This window comes from Urocampus carinirostris, chromosome 10 (assembly GCF_059441175.1).
Source record: "Urocampus carinirostris isolate Australia breed hairy pipefish chromosome 10, RoL_Ucar_1.0, whole genome shotgun sequence".
Classification (NCBI taxonomy): domain Eukaryota; kingdom Metazoa; phylum Chordata; class Actinopteri; order Syngnathiformes; family Syngnathidae; genus Urocampus; species Urocampus carinirostris.
Window position 1 is genome coordinate 28085341 of NC_142358.1, and position 22681 is coordinate 28108021.

The 22681-nt window shown below is 40.1% G+C and overlaps 1 non-coding gene and 2 pseudogenes across 1 annotated transcript; 1 reads left to right on the forward strand and 2 right to left on the reverse strand.

The window, feature by feature from the left end:
- Positions 1 to 1452: 1452 nt before the first annotated feature.
- LOC148358588 (U2 spliceosomal RNA) lies at positions 1453 to 1641 on the reverse strand. The gene has a single exon (XR_015851919.1). It is a non-coding gene; the product is annotated as a U2 spliceosomal RNA (small nuclear RNA).
- A 1269-nt stretch (positions 1642 to 2910) lies between these two features.
- Positions 2911 to 3044, reverse strand: LOC148358589 (U2 spliceosomal RNA; annotated as a pseudogene).
- Positions 3045 to 7816: 4772 nt separating this feature from the next.
- The window catches only part of LOC148358590 (uncharacterized), a 30446-nt pseudogene continuing 15581 nt past the window's right edge, over positions 7817 to 22681 (forward strand).

Below are 22681 nucleotides of genomic sequence, written 5' to 3' on the forward strand. Positions count from 1 at the left end.
ATAACAGAATAAATCTCTAAAATAAATACATTACGAAAATATACAGTTGCAAATACATATTATACATGGTTACACATATTTACGAAGAAAGACGGTACACCGAGAGAGTTTTCAAAGCTTTAATAATAATAATAATAATATAACTTTCATCCCAAACCGTGCCTTTGAAAGGTACCAACACGCTAGTAGGATCACACTCGCTATGTATCAAACGTGCCTGCTAATAAAAAGCATCTCGTAGGACCTTAGCTTGGCCATTTGGCTGAGAGTAAGTGACCCGGCCCCTAGGCTTTGTAGCGTATTATGAACTGACCGATAACGGATAATGGATAATGAATAACGAAGATAGAACAATAACCCTTAAAAACCCCAAAACCCCCTTCACAGAAGACCGTACTCAACTTCCTCCTCATAACCATCGCCATCTAGGGCGTCTTCCTCATTATCGGAACGTACCTTAACTTTACAGACAATGTATGCTTAGACTTAAAGGCAGCAGTCTATCTTGGCGCCCATGTTTTACTGGTCTTAATCTTACCTTTTATACTCTGGCGCCGCTAATGGCGGTTAGAAAAATTCGATAAATTGGCCGCTTCACTGAATAAGCCGCAGGGTTGAACATTTGGGAAAAAAGTAGCGGCTTATAGTCCGGAATTTACGGTATACCACTTAAAATTGTACTCTCTCCCACAGTAATTTAAGAGCATTGAACCTCATTTTGTCCTAAAAGTGGTTTCAAAACAAGTTAAGAGTTATTTTGTAAAAATATCACAAAACACTGCAAACGAGTATACCAAAGTATTTACCCTCAGTGCAGACGGTGATGAGCAATAAAGAGTCCTGTCCTGTGTATAGCTCTGCCCATTCCTACCGCTCACCCATTCAATGTGCTTTGCTAGAGCTTCTGGGTGTTTGTTTTTGGTTAAACTCTGTTTTGTGGTTTTTAATCATTAAGTATCTCAACAATGAACACAGATTGTTAAATGAGCTTCCATATAAAGGATTATTTAGCGATTTACAGCCACAACGAAGTATGCTGGTGTGACACTTTGACTGTAAACTGCAGTTGAAATTAAGACTGTATATCGGCCCAAACACTCTGAGTACCGTAAATTCCGGACTATAGAGCGCACCTGATTATAAACCGCACCCACCACATTTTAAGAGGAAAACCGATTTTGTACATACACAAGCCGCACCTGTATATGAGCCGCATGCGCCCACATTTAAACATGTAACAGAAACAAAAAATTAACCCAAACCCGACTTCAAGTCCCGCGATTGAAACTAAACGGGGTTTTGGGGTTTTTAAGGGTTATTGTTCTATCTTCGTTATTCATTATCCATTATCCGTTATCGGTCAGTTCATAATACGCTACAAAGCCTAGGAGCCGGGACACTTACTCTCAGCCAAAAGGCCAAGCTAAGGCCTTAAAGCCTTGCTGCGATCATTGCGAATGCACCGTTCCCGGAGGTACTGCAATACCGGGCCGATGCGTGGAGTGGACAGAGCAAGTTCTTATTCCATCTCCGGATTGCAAAAATCAAGTCAAAAACTGATCATGGTATCTCCCCTGCCAGGTAAGTAAACTAAATTTTTGGTTTGAACAAATTTATTGACACTAATAACAGAAAAACAATCATGACAATCTCAACAGCAATTAAGCACATTCACAATATTATATTTCAATATGACTTTTTTAACAGCAAGCACAGTGTGAGGTTTGAACAACCCTTCTCGAAAATCTTAATAGCAATCAAGCATATTCACAATTTCATTATATAACATCTTTGTTAGTGTCAATAGATCCGTCCAGGCCAAAGTCGATTATTTTTGGTCTGATCATTGACTTATCATTATATCAGCTCTTCCTTTGATACTAGTTTTAATTTTTTTTTTTTTGGTTTGAACAAATTTATTGACACTAAAAACAGAAAACAATCATGACAATCTCAACAGCAATTAAGCACATTCACAATATTATATTCCAATATTACGTTTTTAACAGCAAACACAAAGTGAGGTTTGAACAAACCTTCTCGAAAATCAAACATATTCACAATTTCATTATATAACATCTTTGTTAGTGTCAATAGATCCGTCCAGGCCAAAGTCGATTGTCCTCGGTCTGAACAAATCCACCGACACCAACAGCAAATTTTTTGGTTTGAACAAATTTATTGACACTAAAAACAGAAAACAATCATGACAATCTCAACAGCAATTAAGCACATTCACAATATTATATTCCAATATTACGTTTTTAACAGCAAACACAAAGTGAGGTTTGAACAAACCTTCTCGAAAATCAAACATATTCACAATCTCATTATACAACATCTTTGTTAGTGTCAATAGATCCGTCCAGGCCAAAGTCGATTGTCCTCGGTCTGAACAAATCCACCGACACCAACAGCAGCAAAACACAGCCATCAAGCATATTCACATTTTTTTTTATATTTGACAATATGACGTGACGATATGACGTTTTAACATTTTTTCCTGACATTTTCAACATCAATTAAACAATTTCAGAGTTATTTTCTTTTAACAGTAGTTAACCAGCGTGTAAAAGGCAATACTATTGTGCAAGGGCATAGCTCTGCCATCCCACCCTCCCAAGCAGCATTCTTCCAGTCCTCTGTGTGGGTCCTTTCCATTCTGCGTGGGTCCTCTCCCTTCTGGGTTCCACAACCCAGGCCGTTGCTGCCGGGACTCCCACAGTGTAGCTCCGGCTCCCCAAATGGGGTTTGGGGTTTTTAAGGGTTATTGATCTATCTTCGTTATTCATTATCCATTATCCGTTATCGGTCAGTTCATAATACGCTACAAAGCCTAGGAGCCGGGACACTTACTCTCAGCCAAAAGGCCAAGCTAAGGTCCTAGCCCTAAAGCCTTGCTGCGATCATTGCGAATGCACCGTTCCCGGAGGTACTGCTATACCGGGCCGATGCGTGGAGTGGACAGAGCAAGCTCATATTCCATCTCCGAAATGCAAAAATCAAAGATAGTGACTTCATAGAAGTACACAAGGCCAAGCTAAGGATCTAGCATGTTTTCACTAGACCACCACGCCGGGTGCTAATCAACCCAAATGTCCTTCGTTAAAGTCCAAAAATCACAGCCGGCAAAATGAACGGAAAATGATACCGGTACTTAAGGTTTGATGCAGACCTGCAGAGTCCAGGTTCCGTTGAAAGTAATCCAAGGAAAAAAGTGTATATTTCCGAAGGTAAAGGTGTGAAAAATAATTCAGATGAACACATTTACCCACGCAACTGCTTTTTCTTTAACCAACTATTTACCCCCTCTTCTTTCCTTGTCTGTCCCTCACCTTTAGCGGCCCCCACTTAAACTCGGCACCCTGAGTTTGTTCCGCCTCTCATTTTTCGTTCACCCGTGCAAAACATATCAGAATAATTGTCTAAAATAAATACAAATAAATACATTACAAAAATATACAGTTGCAAATGCATATTATACATGGGTTGCACACATTTACAAAGAAAGATGGTACACCGAGAGAGTTTTCAAAGCTTTAATAATAATAATATAGCTTTGACAGGGCAGTTAATGGTAGCAACACTCGAGCGCTGCTAGCGGCTTATAGTCCGGAATTTACGCTAATAATATTGTCATGGATTAGTATAGTAAGTAATTGAATAAGTTTTATTTTATATCCGACCCATATATACTCATGAAAAAGCCACATATGCTCGCGAGCCATAGGTTACCGACTTTTTTCTAGAAGTTCAAGATCAATCATTGAAATCAGAGTGACAATGAGGCAGTTCCTGTTCTCAACTGTCACTCAGGTGAAAATAATGGGAAATTGACATGGTTTTATTGTTTTATGATCCGTCATTCTTCTGTATTTCTTTTTTTTTATATATATGTAGAGAGCAGTAAATCTAATAGTTTAGTTTGACATAAGAAATGAGAATTCTTAGATGAAATGCAATTTATATTGTTTTTGTTATACTTAGATAGATGTTAGATTTCCACAAATCAATTACGATATAATGCATACAAGTATTTATTTTGGGTTGAATAAAAAATGATGTTGATTGGTTTTTGGCCTTGCATCAAAAAATAATGTTTCTTATCATTTTCACAAATGAGCAGTGCTAAATTCCTTCATGAATGTGGAAAAACAATGATTTATAACTACTAATCTTCTAATTTTGTAGTCCCTGTTTTTTTTGCATTAGTTTTGCTTCCTCACCCAAACTGCAGACTGATATGTCGGTGTCACGGGTAACCAACCTTTTTGGAATTGAGCGCTATCGTCATAATTATAATTAAAACTCATATCATTATGTGTTTTATGTCTTATTTTTGTCTGACGGTTCAGTTTATTCTAACACAGAAATATATTTGTATAAAACTATTCCATGGTGTACATTTTCGAATTTCCTGGAAAATCACAAGTACCATCGGTGGTGATTTTTGTTTAGGTCTATGGCCAACTTGTGGTTGTTACATATTGGAATTCTTTTTGGAGGGATTTTGTCTTCATCTGGTGGTACAGACTTTATCGTAAATGATGGCAATATGAATAAAGAACAGAAGTTTGGGACTAATACATTACAAAGGAAAATATTACTGGAATGTAAATTCCTTTTCTCAGTAGCGAGTACTGTGATGGGTTTTTCATAATATTCCGTAATCCTACAGCCGTTACTGCATGGTACGTTACTGCGTTATTTCGCTCTTCATTAAATGAAGAACTTGAATTACAGCGTCGTCTGATTGCTGAAAACTACTGCATCACTCACCTTGTCACACACAACCCTCAATCCGCCAACAGCACCCTTAATAAGTCGGCATGTATATAATAACCTGCAATTTGCAAGGGAATACAGTTATGGGGGCATCGTTTCAAGCAGAGAGTGCAGGTAAACTGAATTTCTCCTCATGGAGCTGTTCTCCCTATGCTATATACCCGAGTCTAAGCCAAATTTAGAATAATAAAACAATATAATAAAACAAGTGGCTCAGCTTACATGTGCATTTTTTGTTGTGAATGGTAGGCAGCGCGTAGGGAGGAGTGATGACTTATACAGAACAAAAAAACTAATGGGAAATCAACGGTGCAAATGTGAGAACAGAAGTGTGCTTAATGTTGGTCTTTCTGTGAAAATATTTTTGCACTATGCCAGAAGAAACGAAAATGTCTTGCACAGTACCCAGAAAAGGAGAAGGAGATCTTTGAGTGGTCTGAAGCCCAGTGACAAAATGGATAACGAGTGGCTCTCAAGATAGAATAGAATAGAATAGAATAGAATAGAATAGAATAGAATAGAATAGAATATACCTTTATTGTCATTGTTACAAAATGGGTTAACATATTGTGACAACGAAATTGGGCATGACACTCCAGTTTTACACATTCACAGTGAGGTATGAGCCAAGAAGATAAAGGAACAGAGAGGATAAGGTTATAAAACAAGGGGGATAAGGCTGTAGTTATAATTTATATGGTATTTACACAAGAAATGTCGGCATGTGGGATGTTACATACAGTGTTGTCGTGATACCGTTGGTATCGTAAGGGTTGTGCAATATTGCATTTGGTGCAAAGTCATCATAGTGCAAAAAATAGTCAGCATATGCATTGGTGCAAACATAGACATCATAGTGCAGAAAAAAGGAAATGGTCAGACATTGTGCAAGGTGAGCAGTAAACGTAGTGCAGTCGACATGTGCAAGAACATAGACATGAGTACCATTATATTCGTATGAGGTAGTGTTGGCACAAGTTTTCAGTTTTTTTGTGCGGTGTCTGTTTTGAGCAGTGAACAAACATAGTGCAGACAGCATGTACGTGAGTACCATTTTACATTCGTGTGAGGTAGTTTTTTGCAACAGTTTTCAGTTTTTTTGTGCGGTGTCTGTTTAGGGTGGTAATGGCTGTGGGGAAGAAACTGTAGATTGGACAAGCCAAGAAATATAAGGGGTTCACTGCTTCTCTGGTTTGGTGTGGGCGTTTTCTTCTATTTATCAAACTGTGTTGCTATTTAAAAGCCGTTTTAGGTAGATGGTTTCAATATGAGTTTATATGGTAATTTAAAAACAAGATACAATTAGAGAACGCGCTATTTTTTGGCGTCAGTAGTCAGAGTGGTAAGTAAATTAAGTACAAAGTAACTGTAACTAATTACTGTTTTTCAGTAATGTGCCTAACACTGAATTTAAGTGAATCAAAAATGTCCAGTAGGCAGTGTTGGTATGAAATTTCAAGCGAGACAAATTTATTTGGTCATTATCCTTCCTCCAAGTGGAAGAAGTTCATCATGTAGCGTGAGGTTGTGGTCTGTATGGAAGTGAAGGTCGAACATGTTGCATCCTGGGTGAGCGGGATCATCTTTTACGCCTCTGGGTCTTATAGACATACCATTTTTGAATGAACTGAAGGCAGCCGAGCAACCTACTCAAGTGAGCGCTCTCCAAAACTACCCAAAGTGCTGTCCCCCTCGTAAGCCTTTTATTGCAGCCAAAGCGAAAATAAGTCACAATGGAGTTTTACCGAGTTTGCAGACGCAGCTGCATCAACTGTCAGTCTAGTATCATTTCAGCTAAAGTAGACAGACAACCTCTTGTTTCAACCGGCCATCTGACTATTGAGTGAATATCACATGCTTTAAACATGATAACTTCAATAGTGATGAATTCTTTCACAACCATGGACCACCACCTGTAGAGTTCAGCCCGATAAGTCAGCCATCTGACTCAAAATGAATGTTAGAGTAGAATTAAAAATGGTTTGAGCTTTCCCTGCTGACATAACGGTGCATAACATAATATTATTTCAACCATGTAAAAATGCAGTCAAGCCCACACCTAGATCATCCTAATGCACTTTTTTAAGGTTTGTACGACTCTTTGTTATTTTAATCTGAAGAAAATTTTGGTTTAAAATGCAAGACATAAGTGGTTGTGGGGTACCTGCTGCCAAGTTGAAACGCCCAGTTCATTAAACCCTGAGTGTGTACATCACATTTTACCACGGATAAATAAGGTGAGATGAGATATTTTTTCTCTCGTAAGAAAAAAAAAACAGTGGGATTAAAGTAGTAACTTCCCAGTGTGGTGTCTCAGCTGGCGGCATCTTGGCCTGCCCTAAAGTCAAAGGTTTTAAGTAGCTTAGCTCTGACCTTTCCGTGCAGAGTCTGCCTGTTCTGGGAAACTTTCACCCACATTCCAAAAATGTTCACGTCAAGTTCATTCAAGACTTGAAATTGTCCTTGGTGTATACGAATATGACGATCTATCTCTATGTCTATGTTTGCCTTGAGTTGAACCTGCTGCAATTTGACGTCAAGAATATTAAACTGATACCGCACACCTCTGATCGTGGACCGGTTTTAATCACGTATTGATTTCATGTACCTCATTTCTTGGACAATGCAAATTGTTTACAGGTACTTTGGAGGTAAAAAAGGATGTCTTTGTTGAGTCTTTGGACAACAAACTGCCCTCACCATAGTTCATGAACTGTGTGAGTATATGGTGGTGGTCAGAGTGGCGATGGGAAAGCACCGGGAGGCACACCTCTATCAGCTTTAGCTAACGGTTGTCTATATCTGTGTTTCTGATTGTCTGGCAACTATTTCAGTAATTTCCCTATCCACTGGCTAACTAAAAATAGCTTGGATAGGATCAAGCACCCAACTATGACCCTCGTGAGTATATGCAGTTAAAAGCATTGATTGATGCCTGTTTGGTCATTTTAAGACCAGCTTAATGTGGTCTCTAAAAAGAGCTAGAAACAAGCATGTTAGCACGCACTGTGACTTTAGCCCGGTAGCCTAGATGGTAGTGCGCCCGTACCGAGACTGGGATTTCGCTGGTTCAAGCCTCGGCCAAGTCATACCTAAGACTTACAACATTGGTACCCATTGCCTCCCTGCTTGGTGCTCGGCATTAAGGGTTGGAATTGGGGGGTCTGGTCACTTAATGACTCCCAACACAGCAGTTGGGTCTAAAATGGCGGCGCTACAGTTTAACTGTACAGGTCAGGTGTATCTACATTTGGTTTGGTGTGCATGGTTACAAAGAATGACAATAAAAGTAAATTATATTCCAATTCTATATGATTAATGGTCTGTCATTCCAAAATATCAATCTAGTACAAAATAAAATGGTTGACTCGTAGGTTGTCCTCATCTTATCCACTGAATTGTTATTCAGTCCAATACTTCTTAATTCTTAATATTTTTGTTTGACAAAAAGAAGCTTAACAGGAAAGGTATTGTATTGACAGGTCTCTAGTATTATCATTAGTATCGCATAGGAAAAAGAGGTATTGTGCTAGTAAAAAAAAAAACTGCGATTTTCCAGACCAGCACTGCATTTTGAATGGGATTATTGATTATTACATTTTTTAAAGTGTTATTTTTGTGCTTGTTTTGTTTTAGTTACTTAACCCTCCTGTTGTCTTTGGGTCAAAAATGACCTGCCACTGTGAAAATCCCCCTACAATTACATTTGATTTACTCTAAAGAGATTAAATTGTGTTTTGAATTACATTTCCATGTAAGCAGTATAAATAAAACAAAAACACATAAATGGTCCCTAAAATTAAGACAAAACAAGGGTTTATCATATTGACATGCTTTATACATAAAACAGCACCCTATTATGGGGATGCTTTGTTGGGGGTTCTGTCCGCTCACACAAGGCTGCGATAGCACAATCGCATTATGTCACATCGCGATATCGGTTCGATTTCAGTTAATTGTGCAGCCATAAATTGGGCCATACTTAGTTGACTTATCAGTTATTTTCACACACTTTTCCTACAGTTTTAACTTTTGGTTGCTGCTAATAAAATATAGTCTTGCAATATTGCAGAAAAATAGTACAAGAAAATGTTGGTACACTTTCTTGCTTGGAAATAATTATAATCTATCCTTACATTCGGTTGTTTTATCTTTGGTCACAGAAACTGTATCTTGAGGCTCAGAAGTCTTCCTTGGTTATTTTATTTTAGTAGTACTCAAAGGCATAGATGTTTTCCATGGTCAATCGTTTTGTGGAAAAAATATACTATTAATAAAAACGTATTGCTATCGGTGGCATTGGTTTGAGTCACCGTAATGGAAAACGGTTGACCCAGGATAGGCTGACATGTACATTGGCACCATTCAGTCACGTAATATTGAATTTTTCTAAAGACTATGGATAGTGGAATACAAGTAATGGACATTCAAAATTTGAAGTAATATCAATTTCGAAAATATACTTCCCTGTTCTTGTGACACCTGTGTATTTAAAAGAACTGAACACAATGAGACCCCCCAAAGCTTATTGATAGCTGTATCCAAGACCCAGAAAATTGAAGCTTTCCAGCCTGTTCATTGTGTGGGAGAACATCCATACTGTACCAGGGTATTTGGGTCAACAATCCAGTCAAGGAGCTGCAACGAAAAAAAAAAGTGTAGAGATGCTTAGCACCAAGACAACTCCACATACTTCACTAAGCCCTTTATATTGGAGGTTTAAGAACCACAGACTGTCAATCACACCTAAACGTATGAAAAATGAGCTCTCTGCATTTGACCCAACCCTCAGGGGATTGGGTATTGCCACACTCAAGAATCATTTGTAGGACTAAACCTCCCGTTCCAACCCTCAACCCTTAACCCTGTCCAGAGGTCACCACAAATCAGCCTCAACTCTGCTGTCCTTGCTGTGTTTTGCTATAACTGGGGATTTTTGCAAGTCTTCTCTCAAAACAACCATAATTCACCTGATGTGTCCTCCTCTTTATGCCTTAAAACATGTTTTGTCATCTTGTTTTTACTTTGCTTGCTCAAGTAAACCATTAAATTCACTCAAGATGTGTTGCGACTAACCGTTAAAAAGGAGTACAGTAACGCCTTATACATACAAATTTGTCCCTACACTGTCGTTGCAGTGTCGTGCATTACTTCCTTATTAAAAGCAGATCATGAATTACATCAATCTTTTATTTCTAGCTGTTCTTCCTTCACTCCCAATGGAAGACACAATCTTCATTTCCTAGCAATGCCCAAGAAGAGTGGGCGTGTTTATATTAAACAACAAATAACAACTAGATACAGTTATAGTGATGCCTTATCAAGCACAGACTACGAGGATAGCTTGATTTCTCCTCATGGAGATATTCTCCCTACTGTATCTATTCGCATCCAAGCGGTATTTACCACTTTAAATTTTTTTTCTGGTCAGGGGGTCAGTTTATATGCGCGTGTCTGGTTATGTGTTAAGAATGGTAGGCAGTGAGTGGTGAGAGGCGTGTCTTATACAGGAACAACAAAATCAATGGACCTAATGTGATCACAGAATCTATGGTAAAAGCGTGCTAAATTTTTTTATTTTTATTTGTAAAATTATTTTTGATGTACATAATACCTGAACAAATAAAGGAACCACCTTGGACAGCACCTAGAAATGGAGAAGGAAACATTAGAGTGGCTGTAAGCTTAGAGACAAACTGAATGTGGAGGTTCTTGGTAAAGTAATTTTTAACTTTACTTTACTTTCAGAGTAATGTCCTACTTTTGATTGTCAGTAATTCGGATGGTAACAAAACTCTTTTTTAAGTTGAGTTACTAGTAACACCCAACCCGTATTAAGATTCATCCCCAGCGTCTACTACAGACACAAGAGGTGATTCCTATTCAATATTTGCCAGGTCAATGTGCAAATTCTGCTATAATAGTGAGCTAAACGCTAATGCTACTTAACTAAATGGTCAAGGTTAATGATTGGTTTATGGGAGTGCCTGGGGATACAAAACTTCTCTTTGTAGAGAGCTCAGCCTTTCTCTCTTTCACCTAGCACCCTTGGTTACGCTTTAAATTTATGACTGTAGGACTGGTAGGCCTATTTTGGCCCTTCACCTTGCCTGGCCTCCTGCTGGATTCTGCCTGCCAGGGAGAAGAGAGGGCCAAATCCACGTGTAACGGGTGTAATAATAACTTTTGTTTTATTGAAATTCCTGCTGAAATATGTTGTATGGTTTTTGTGTAAGTGTCCTGCAATGATGAATCCAACAGTGCCACCTGCTGGTATGGGGTAAGGTTTGGTTTGGCTTTAGACATGTGACCGTAATGCGGGGTTTGTTGGCAGCGTGCTGTCAACGGTAAAACCACAGCTGACAAATCTCTCAACATGCACAGTAATGTGATTGATGTTGGCAAGCTGTTTGGATTTATTTTCATTTTGTTTCTGTTGCCTTTTATGTTAGTTTTGCCGGACGTTGCATGTTGTGCTAAAATGCTAATTCCCCTTATAGAGATCAAAGCCAGCAAAGAAACTTAGCACGTGTTGTGTTGTGACTCATTCATTTGCAGGTAAATTGTACCCGTTCTTTATACTCGTTATTGTTATTATTTCTATTTTCTCATATATATAAAAAGGATGATGTTGGTTAAAATTCAGTTTAAAAAAAAATATGTTGAATTTATTGTAAACTTAAAAAACCACCTTACGATCTCTTGTTAAAAGTATCTTGTTAAAATGGATGTAAAAAAGTATTTTGATGATTGATATTCTAATATGTATTTTATGTAAACTGAAAAGACAGCTCTTTGATATGTTTAGGGGAGTCTAACAGCGTGCTGTCAGCGAGATCAAAGCCAGCAGAGAAGCTTACCACATGTTGTGTTGTGACTCATTCATTTGCAGCAACTGTAATAAAAACCCTCATAATCCAGTCCAGCGTGAATGTGGATCTTTGGTGGGACAGGTACACCGCGGTTACACCCGTGTATGCTAAAGTGGTCTGCCTTTGTGGCAACACCACAAATTTACCAAAACACATGGGCGTGAAGAGAGGTGGGGGTCTGGGTGGCGGATGGGGCTAACCTTGCAGAGAGGAATGAGGTGCAACCTAGAACATAAACATGATGGTATTCCTGAGCAAAAAACTCTAAATGTGTTGCCACTGTGCCAACAGAGCCAATGAGAGATATTTGGCATTTTATTTGCATTACTGACCATTGTTATACAATAATTGTATTTTTGTTTTATTGCAGCTTTTTTGTTTAACTCCTTTGGTTATTATTCTGAAACAGTTGCAATAGAAGTGTTTCTATTCATTGGTTTCTACCGTTAAAGTTTGAATTGTAGTTATTCAACAATAAACATAATATTTTGAAAACACTTGTGCTGTATTCATCGTGAATGTAAACTAACTCAATGGTGAGGGTTCATTCATTAAATGATCAGGACATTTTAAATAGTATCAGCATCAGATCATTATCGATTGATACTACTATTTATTTACTTGGTTCGGATCAATACTAAAGTTCCCAGCCCCACCCTGCCCTTTTGTTAACGTTAACATTGGCAACATGCTGTCCGACTTACAAAGGAGTTATGTTCCGGACGGTTGTTCTTAAGTTGAATTTGTATGTTTAAGATTTATATAAGTATGTTTAAGGCTTTTATAATTAACCTGTATTCCTTTGTGCTAAAAAAGAAACATTTCATAAAATGTGTTCTATAAAGATAAATAAAGTGAGGTTTAACTTACTTTTGGGAGATTGGCTTTAAAAGGTCCTCCTTCGTGGTAAAAAGTGGGAGAAAAAAAGCGTTCCGACCATTTGGTCAACCGCATCTAGCTTTCTTATTCCACTTTTATTTCCCCAAAAACGGCTCGTCTCTTCTTAACACTTTACACCGACCATATTGAATGGATGCACGAGATGTTAAACGATAAAAATGTCAAAGTTTTTAGTGCGCCGGAGATACAGTATAGAATGTTTACACATAAACTGGAAAGCTAGATTATTTTTCTTACGGGTTGATGCTGGGTGACCTCTCACAGCGCCAAACGCCGGTAGCGGCGGAAAGAAGCACTACAGTAATGTCCTCTATTTAGAAGAAGAAAAATCTGACTCACAGCAATGTCCATATATTTTTCAACATCCCAAATTTTTTGTTGTATCTACCGTTTCACGTAAGTCGAATGGTTGCAAGTAGGGGAGCGTCTGTGTGTCCAATATTGTGAGTGATGACTGTTTCCTAAATACTGTGTGAAATGATTACCGTATTTTCCGCACTATAAGGCGCACCTAAAAGCCTTTATTTTTTTCAAAAGCTGACCATGCGCCTTATAATACAGTGCGCCTTATTTATGGATCAATATTAAGTCGCAAAGTCTTGCAACTAAAGCAAGCAGCCGCCGACTAGATTTTCCCCCGAAAGCCAAGTAGTCCGCGGTGTATGCTGGGATTTATTTACCGGCGTTTCATTGGCTAACCAATGTGTCAATCATCATGTGAATCGATCACTATTGGCTAAAGTTATTCAAAGGTAAAGGGGGCGGATCCTTTTTATCATTTACAGGCTGGCATAGGCTAAACCGGCAAGACAAAGCCTGCAATTGGCTGAAAAAAATGTGTCAATCATCAGTTGAATCAATTACTATTGGCTAAGGTTATTCAGAGGTAAAGGGGGCGGATCCTTTTTATAATTTACAGGCTGGCATAGGCTAAAGCGGCAAAACAAAGCCTGCAATTTGCCGAAAAAGATGAATGTGAATAGCACGTTGGGTTGACGGCATAGAGAAAGTATGTTTTACTATTCTGTATTTGTAAATATTTTATTCACCTGGATTTACTACACTCACGGATATAGGAGGACCATGGTTGCACATTATTATTGAACACAACGACTTCGGTGAGCTACTCCGGCTATATATTTTCCCTGTATCTTGTTTCAGACTGAACTCGATGTTTCTGTGATAAGCGGTGCAGATAATGGATGGAATGGAGTGTCTATTTTTAAATTAAACTCTATTCCAAGTGTTTATGGTCATATGCACAGTAAAGTTGCGAGCGAAAAAGAAAATAGAAACTAAGGAATGGTTGGCATTTCTTGAATCCCAAGACTTTAACCTTCCGAATGATATTTGGAACGATGCATTTGAGTGACATCGTACCGACACCGCATCCGCACGTGTCTACGACACGTATTTGCTTCTTTGCAAGCTTTCGGAATGTTAAGGGGGTAATACGTTTGACTGAACTATCTGACTGTTTTGTCGACGTTCCCATTGTAGCGCCTTATAATCCGGTGCGTTTTATGTATGTCAAATATAGGACCAAAAACTATTTTTTTGGGGTGCACCCTATAATCCGGTGCGCCTTATAGTGCGGAAAATACGGTACAATAAAAACTGACTTAATTCTAATTATCATGAAGGTCCTTTGAGAATATGTGTGTATCACAGATGTAGCCCTCACAATACGTGATATATAACTTTCATTTTGAATGGTGCTACTTTTTTCTTCATTGAACTAATTATAACTGAAATGGTAAATATTGTGTTCACCTATGTAAGTTTCGCTGCACTATTTTTAAAATTTGGTCTGAATGCCTAGCCATACATTTTAATTTTATAGGTGAAACAAAGGAGATTGTATGGCATTTTAACTATAATCCCCAAAATCCAGGAATGCACTCATACAAACGTGCTACAAGACAAACCCTGCGTGAGCCGGTACCTTTTCCTTCACATGAGGGGATTTTCTAATGACATAATGCAGGTGTTTTTCCATGACAGTTGCAGCCATTTGCTGCATGGCTCCAGGACAGGGCACAGCGCCCTATGCAAAATCACTGGCAGGCTTGCCAAAAGTCCAGCCCCCTTCCTTTTTATTGCAACCACCCACAGATAACACACTCACGCAGACCCGTGGACACTCCCAAATCCTTCCAAACGTATTCAATTGGTAAGACACTTTTGAGGGGAATGCTCAAGAGGCACCTGTTTTTGAAAATTTCAGAGGTATCTCATTTGAAACGCTTGGGACTTGACAAGAACATGACATGCGGAATTTAAAAATAACATATTTTATTTAGTGCTATAGAAATCTTGAACATTTAAAATAAAGATCATATTTTGTGTTTCCACCGGAAGGCAATGTAATTTGACAGTTGCGAAAATCGCTATGCTAAAATTCGCCCTATGCTGTCCCAGTTTGATGCGGGGACCATAATTCATGCGTTTGTTACCTCCCGTCTCGATTATTGTAATGCAATACTCACAGGCAATGTTCCCTGTAATTTTCCACGGGTCTGAGCATTCACACAAAGTCAGTGAGCAACGCTTGAAACAACAGTGAGCCACCATAATCCCAAGTGTGGCAAGATAATTAATTATCAAACATGTCCAAAACTTGACATCAAGTTACATTTTTCTGAGTTTCCGGCAATGCAAAATTATTTTTCTCTTTTGAATGAATTGACTCATGTACTATTGCAAAGGTTGTACGGCCTACAAACGTCATTTGTTCTTACAATTCTTTCACAAGATATCCATTTCTTTTTATTTCCTGACATATTTTGTCGCATAATATTAACATTTTTGGGGGCTTATTTAGTCAGTTGTAAGATACAGAACTGTACATAATCACATTTTTTAGTGGAAGTACAATGTTGGCAACAAGATTCACTTGATATAATTGGAAATTATTTGAATGCAACACAAACTTTTTCTTCTTTTTTCCGTGTTTTTTTCTACATTTTTTTAAATTCCTTTAAAAAAATCTCATTGTGTTTATATTTTCGAGCTGTTACTTTTTTCTTTTTGTTCTCTATTTACTTTTTTCCTACATTTCTTTCTTTTCGTTTTTCTGGATTTTTTCTAAATGTTTCCTTCTTTTTATCTCTTCCTTTTGTTGTTTTTTTTTCTCAGCTTTTCATTACTTTTTCATTTTGGTATTTTTTTCTTTTTTGTTCTGTTCCCCGATTCATTTAAGTCATTTTGTGCATAATTTTACATAATATTGGGTCATGTTGGGATTAAAGAAGCAAAAACAACCTGAAGAGCCGTTTAGGACCCGAAAGAGCCGGTTCCTTTAAGTGAGCCGAGCCGAAGAAGCCGGTTCTCGACAAACTCTACTGACTTTACTTTTCAACTCCGTTCGACATTGACTCCAAAATACCGCATTTAGGACACAACGTCAGGGGACCCCGTGTATTTTTCCCTTTATGCACTGTAACTTTGACTTAAGTCGCTATTTAACTTTGAGCCCTCATTCTTGTGCGCTGGCTAGATTTTTTTGTGCGCTGAGAAAGTGCGAGCAGTCCGCAATTGCGCACGCGTGCAGCTTAGAGGGAACACTGCTCTCAGGTCTCCCCAAGTCCAAAATCAAAAGCCTGGAGCTGGTACAAAATGCTGCACCGAGGCTTTTAAAAAAGAAAAGAAAGTTTATCACATAACCTCGATTTTAGCTAACCTGCATTGGCTCCCTGCTAACTTAAGATGTGATTTTAAGGTGTTAGTATTCTACAAAATCATGCATGGACTTGCTCCCTCATGTCTTTCAGATTTACTTTCCGCCTATGTTCCGGTCCGGAGCCTTTGCTCTGAAAATGCTGGTCTACTAGTGATCCCAAGAGCCAAGAAGCGAACCGCAGGTTCAAAAGCGTTCTCTATTCAGGCCCGGTGCTGAATAGACCCCAGTTTTTTTTTATTTTCCTCATGTTGAGGTTTTTGAGTTTTTCCTTGCCCTCATGTAGGTCTTAGATCAGGGGATGGTGTAATATTAGTCTGTGGTTTGCAATGATCTGTGGTCTGTGCAGCCCTTTGAGACTCCTTGTGATTAAGGGCGTCACAAATAAACATGACTTGACTAGTTATCAGTGAACAGCATATGTTATTTCTATTTGTTATTCAGTAGTTAGCTTCTGTGCAGATATAAGATCTTAAACCCAAGCCTGAATCCGAATCAGGCCCGACCCAAATTTTGAGCTTGGTTGGGCCTGAAATGTCAGTCATTACGTTTGGGTTGGGTTAAGATCTTTAGTTGCTGATAAACAAAACGCAGACTATTGCTGTCTCCAATGCTGTTGAATTATTAACAAGGCAATGCTATACGTTGTGAAATCTGTTAATTCAATGTTTAAGCAGGTATATTCTGAATTAGTGCTGAGAGATGCAAAGTTTATGCCTTTCCTTCTCACGAGTATATTTTCTCATATTATGCATGCACTTTTTTGAAATTGTTTCAGTTTTCACTATATAAAAAGGGCAATTAAATCCTCCCTAAGAAGTCCCGAGTTGCCCTGTCCTTCTTTGCTGGTTTAACTCGGTGTCCTACCAATGGTGCAACAGCTTCTAACTTGATTTTTGGCTGGAAAAAAAAAGGGTGGAGTTGTCAATAGAAGAAAGGAGTTTAGATATTGCTTGGCAATTACTATTTAATGAAACAACTAAAGTCAGGTGGCGTGGGGCTTACAAACCACTGGGGAAACGTTTTCCTTTTTTTTTTTTTTTTTTTTCGTTTTAGGATGATTACACATAACAAACAGGCATTGTTTGAACAAGGTATTCATTAATCAGCTGCCTCCAAGTAAAACACCTGCATGTGTGCCTTGCCAACTTGCAACAAAACGCATTATCGAGTTCACGGAACTCTTTAACACCTGGGTCGTCGACTCTGAACAGCTCTCTCCACTGAGTTTGGGTCGTAGCCAAGTTGGCACCTGTCTGTTCATTGATGCTGTCGGCTCAGTTGTTTTTCATACTTCCTCTTCTTCTGCCCCTTCGACTGTGCCCTTGGACAGTCCTGATGATATTGTGACCATATCAGAGTAGTTTTTGTCCGCGCACAGTAGACAACAGTCCTTCGTAGGGTCCAATGTGAAGTTTGTTTGCACTTGCTCACTGTTTAATTTATCTCACCGGCTTTTTGCTGATGCTTGGGAGTTTCCTGTAGCATCTTCATGACCTGGATTTTCCTTTAGATCTTTGCAGTGAGAGTCCACGACTCACAAGCTTAAGGGAACGTTGAAGTAACAAGCGCATACATGAGACGGATTTCTTAATTCACTGCAATGATCTTGTCTCTTGGGCAGCACGGTGGGGCAGTGGTGCGTGTGCAGCACAGGTCTTGGAAACCTCCTGTGTGGGTTCAAATCCAGCTACTGGACTTCCTGTGCGGAGTTTGTATGTTCTCTCCGTGCTTGCGTGGGTTTCCTCCGGGCACTCCGGTTTCCTCCCACATTCCAAAGACATGCATTTCAGGTGGATTGGCCGGTCCAAATTGTCCCTAGGTGTGAATGAGCGAGCGAGTTGTCTGTCCCTGTGTGCACTGCGATTGGCTGGCAACCAGTTCAGGGTGTCCCCTGCCCACTGCCTGATGATTGCTGGGATGGGCTCCAGCACTCCAGCGACCCTACTGAGAAGAAGTGGTGCAGCTAATGACATGAGATGAGATCTTGTCTCTTAAGGTGTATTTTAGTCCGGCAAATGTGGTTGTGGTTTGAACTATTCTGGCCAGGATTTCTGGTCCCGACCCCTCTACTGATATGACTGCTTAAATTAAGTGACAGGTTGAAGCTCTTGGTGGTTGATGGTGATGCTTGTGGTGATCCCTTGGTATTGTTCGTTATAACTTTTAAACTACAATATGCTTTTATTCAATCCAGGAATCTTTAGGCTTCATAGATGAACAGATGCCAAAAAATGACAACTTCACACCTAGCTGGACAGGACTCCAGTTGGAAGTGATTGCTTAAGCTTTACCTTTCTAAGGCCAGGAGGTGGTCCCAGCTCTGAATCTGTCCCAAGAAACTGCCACAATTTGTCAGCTGATGTCTTAATGAAAATTGTGTGCCCTATATATACAATGTGGGTCTACACACGAACTGTACTGTTTAAAAATGTTTGTGTAAGAGGTTGGAAATGGATGACAAAACTCGTACCACTTCCAGGTTCATTTTCGTTCTCTAGACCAACCCTTTGGTACTGGGAACTTGCAAACTTCCACAAATGCACACCCTGAGGTGTGCTTACATACACTGAATCCAACTTGTCCACCATGATTTCAGGGGTCCAGGTCTCCTTTGGGGCTACAACTCTAGCCATGTGTCTAGTGTTCCATGTTAATTTGCCAAGGATTTGGGCAGCCTATGTATAGATTACTGGCCACAAATCTCAGGGCCACTGAAGTATATAAAATATATAGACGGGGCAAATCGCAGGCAACATGAGGAGTTTCTGGATTTGGTTCAAGTGGAATTGGAGACACTAAACCTACTAAATACAATTTGAGAGGCTTTGGGAAAAGATGAAGCTTCCGAAGGCAATGAGTTGTACAGTATTTGGTTTTTTTTCGGAGTGCTTATTGACTTCTCCTTTTTAGTGTGGAGTCATTTTGTTCGATTTTTTTAGTACAATTACCACAAAAAAGGATAGACACATTATGTCAAAAAGCATGTGGAATATAAATTGCAATAACAATTAGACCATTAACGTGATAATAGAGAACTTCTAGAGAACCATTTTTATAGGTAACGCATTACGGTTTCTACAGCCCACCGGCGGGCGGTCACACTGTTGATAAGCGAAGTACGGTCTTTACGATGTCACCATTCACTGAAATATGATGAATAACTCACCTAAAAGTGCTGTAAAATTGTATTGTACATTTACTCTAAAACACAAGATAATGTCGACTAAGAAAAAAAAAAATCAGACTAAAGCAATTCCATCATCAGATGATTTCCAATAAGGCCATTTCCCTCTAACCTTTAACTCTTGGCTAACTTCAAGCTTTTTTACGGTCCTTAGCATGTGATAACCTATTAGGGCATGTATTGAAAAAAACAGCAGGACCTAATTCGGCTTTGAAAATCTTTAGCCATTTAGTACTGATTCAAATGTCGTTTGACACATTGCTCAGCGATTGAAATTGCCAACGCAATTTGATGCAATTGTACAAGCTGCATTGAAATCCGAGTTGAAAATGAATCTGCCTAATTGCAACATGGTATCCAATTTTATGCGCGATTATCTTGTGTGCACAATCACAGATTGACTTCTGAAAGAGAAGTCAAATATTTACTACTTTTTAACAATGTCTAAAAATTGGCCAAATTTAAATGGCAAGATTTTTAGGTTCATAAACTGGTCGTCTTCAATTGGCCACTTTTGGAAACGCCTAGATGTACCATTAAAAAATGTGTAAAATCAATATTTAGTTGGGGCAGCACGGCGGCGCAGTGGTTAGCGCTTGTGCGGCACAGTTCATGTCATGGGAACCTCCTGCGTGGGTTCAAATCCAGCTCCAGACTTCCTGTGCGGAGTTTGTATGTTCTCCCTGTGCTTGCGTGGGTTTCCTCCGGGCACTCCGGTTTCCTCCTACATTCCAAAAACATGCATTTCAGGTGAATTGCCCGATCCAAATTGTCCCTAGGTGTGAATGGGCGAGTGAGTTGTCTGTCCCCGTGTGCCCTGCGATTGGCTGGCAACCAGTTCAGGGTGTCCCCTGCCTACTGCCCGGAAATGGCTGGGATGGGCTCCAGCCCCCCCGTGACCCCAATGAGGATAAGCGGTACGGCTAATGAGATGAGATGAGATGAATATTTAGTTGTCCGCATTGTGATCAAGTTTGACAAGGTACCATCAGCAGGCGTCAGCTTCACTTGACTTTTCCTAACTAGTTTGCGGCCTTTCTTGCACTTATGCTGGGCACCAGATTCAGACGTGAGCCTGAACAGAGGTTTTGCCTTCGCAGAACATGCTTCAATGAAGCTTTGGTAATACATCACCATGCCTAGAAAAGATCTGATTTTACTAGGGCATGGCGTCTTGCCATCAGACTCCATTCGTCAGCGACTTGTACGTCATTTATCGCTCTCACCTTCTCGGGGTCAGTCCGAATTCCATCCTCACTGATGACATGCCCAAGAAATTTCACAGTCCGTCTGAGGAAAAAACACTTTTTGGGTGCGAGCTTGAGGTTGTGTTCCTTGAGGCGAGTAAACACCATCTGCAGGCGTTGGAGTGCAACTTCCTCTGTGGGGGCAAACACTATCAGTTCGTCTAGGTAACATAATAGGCTCATGAAATTCTGATCACCGAATATCGACATCATCATCCTCATAAATGTTGCTGGGCTGTTGCAAAGTCCCTGAGGGAGCTGGTTGTACTCGTGAAGCCCGAAAGGTGATGAGAATGCCGTGTACTTTTTGTCATCAGGGTGCAAGGGGACATTGTAGTAGCCTGACGTCAGGTCCATCGTGGAGAAAAAGGCATTTCCCCCAAGTGCGGCCAAAGCATCAGCTTGATGCGGTAGTGGGTAGGCATCCTTTATGGTTCTCGCATTAAGCCTTCTGAAATCAGTACATACCCTTAGTTCTCCATTCCGCTTCCATATGAGAACAAGCGCAGATGCATAGTCGCTAGTCGACTTCTGAATAATTCCTTTCTCTTCCATCTCGTTCAGAGTCGTCCTCAGTTTTTCATACTGACTTGGTGGTATACGTCTGTAGGGTAGACGGAACGGCTTATCATCAACAAGGTGGATACGATGTACAAACTCTTTGGCCTCTCCACAGTCCATCTTATTGCGAGAAAAGATTGACTCGAATTGTTCGATGATATGAAGGAGCTTGTCTTTACACTGCAGCGAAACCTCGCATGACTTCAGGTCAATGTCTTGCAGTCCCAGAGCTTCCAATGTACGCATCATGTCCTCTTCTGACCTGGGTCGGACCTCTTTGCTCTGTACACTCTGCACGTTGCACTTGACCTCCTCTGCACTGGGCAGGTCTTCCGCTGCGATACAAGGAGACACATCTGCAATTTTCCTGTTTCTTCTCAGCACCACAACTCTGTCCGTGGGATTAAAGACTTTAACAGGCACCCATCCATCTCCCCAGAGTGGAGTAACAACTCGCCCGACAAGGACTTGTCTGGGCCCAGCCTTAGATTGGGTTGGCTCAACGACCACTGTGCTGCCCGCTGACGTCCATGCCAACTCAGGTAACTTGCCCCAAATAACGTACTCGGTCCGTGGATTCAGGGTCACGCAACTCTTGATTTTTACTGTCCCTACCTTGTCTGGAATGCAATCACCTCTCCATCTCTCTGTGTTAGAAAGCATTGACAGGAATTGACTGTGGTTATCGGACAGACCGTTGTCAGGAGTGGAAACTAATCCCCAATAGCCGTCAGTGCTTTTCAATTGAGTCAAAATATGTTTGATGGCATTGCTGCCAAGGATCATCTGTTCTGTCTGGCCTGGCACAACCATTACTGGCATAATCATTTGGCATCCGTAAACTGTGACGTGAATGTCGTACATGTCTCTGGGAGAAACTTGGTGTCCACCGCAGCCTACAATGACATAGTTATCGGCCGTGTAACTCATCATATCAGGGAATTGCTGCAGCAGGGACTTAGCAGTGTCCTCACTTACTGTACAAGCCATCGACCCGCTGTCTAACAGCGCTCTGAAAGTGGGGCCATCTTGCACAAGTACAGGTGTGTAAAACAGTTCGTCAGTCTCCGCTATTCTCTGAGCGCTACCGACTGGGGTAGTGTGAGGAGGGTAACGAGGACAGCAGAGAAAATAATCGGGACTACACTTCCCTCCATTCAGGACATTGGCCAGAAGCGCTGCCTATCCCATGCTAAGAACATTATCGGGGACCCCTCTCACCCCCATCATGGACTGTTCACTCTGCTAGCCTCTGGGAAGAGGTACTGCAGTGTGCGGTGCAGGACCACCAGGTTCCGCAGTAGTCTAGTCCCCCTGGCCATTAGACTGTTAAATGGTCAATCTAACATATAGTTAACCTAAATCTAAACGGCTGCTAATCTGACTTTTTGCACTACTGGCAGTTCTTTATAGCTTGCCACTCCTTGCACATTTGCTCTCTGCACTATTG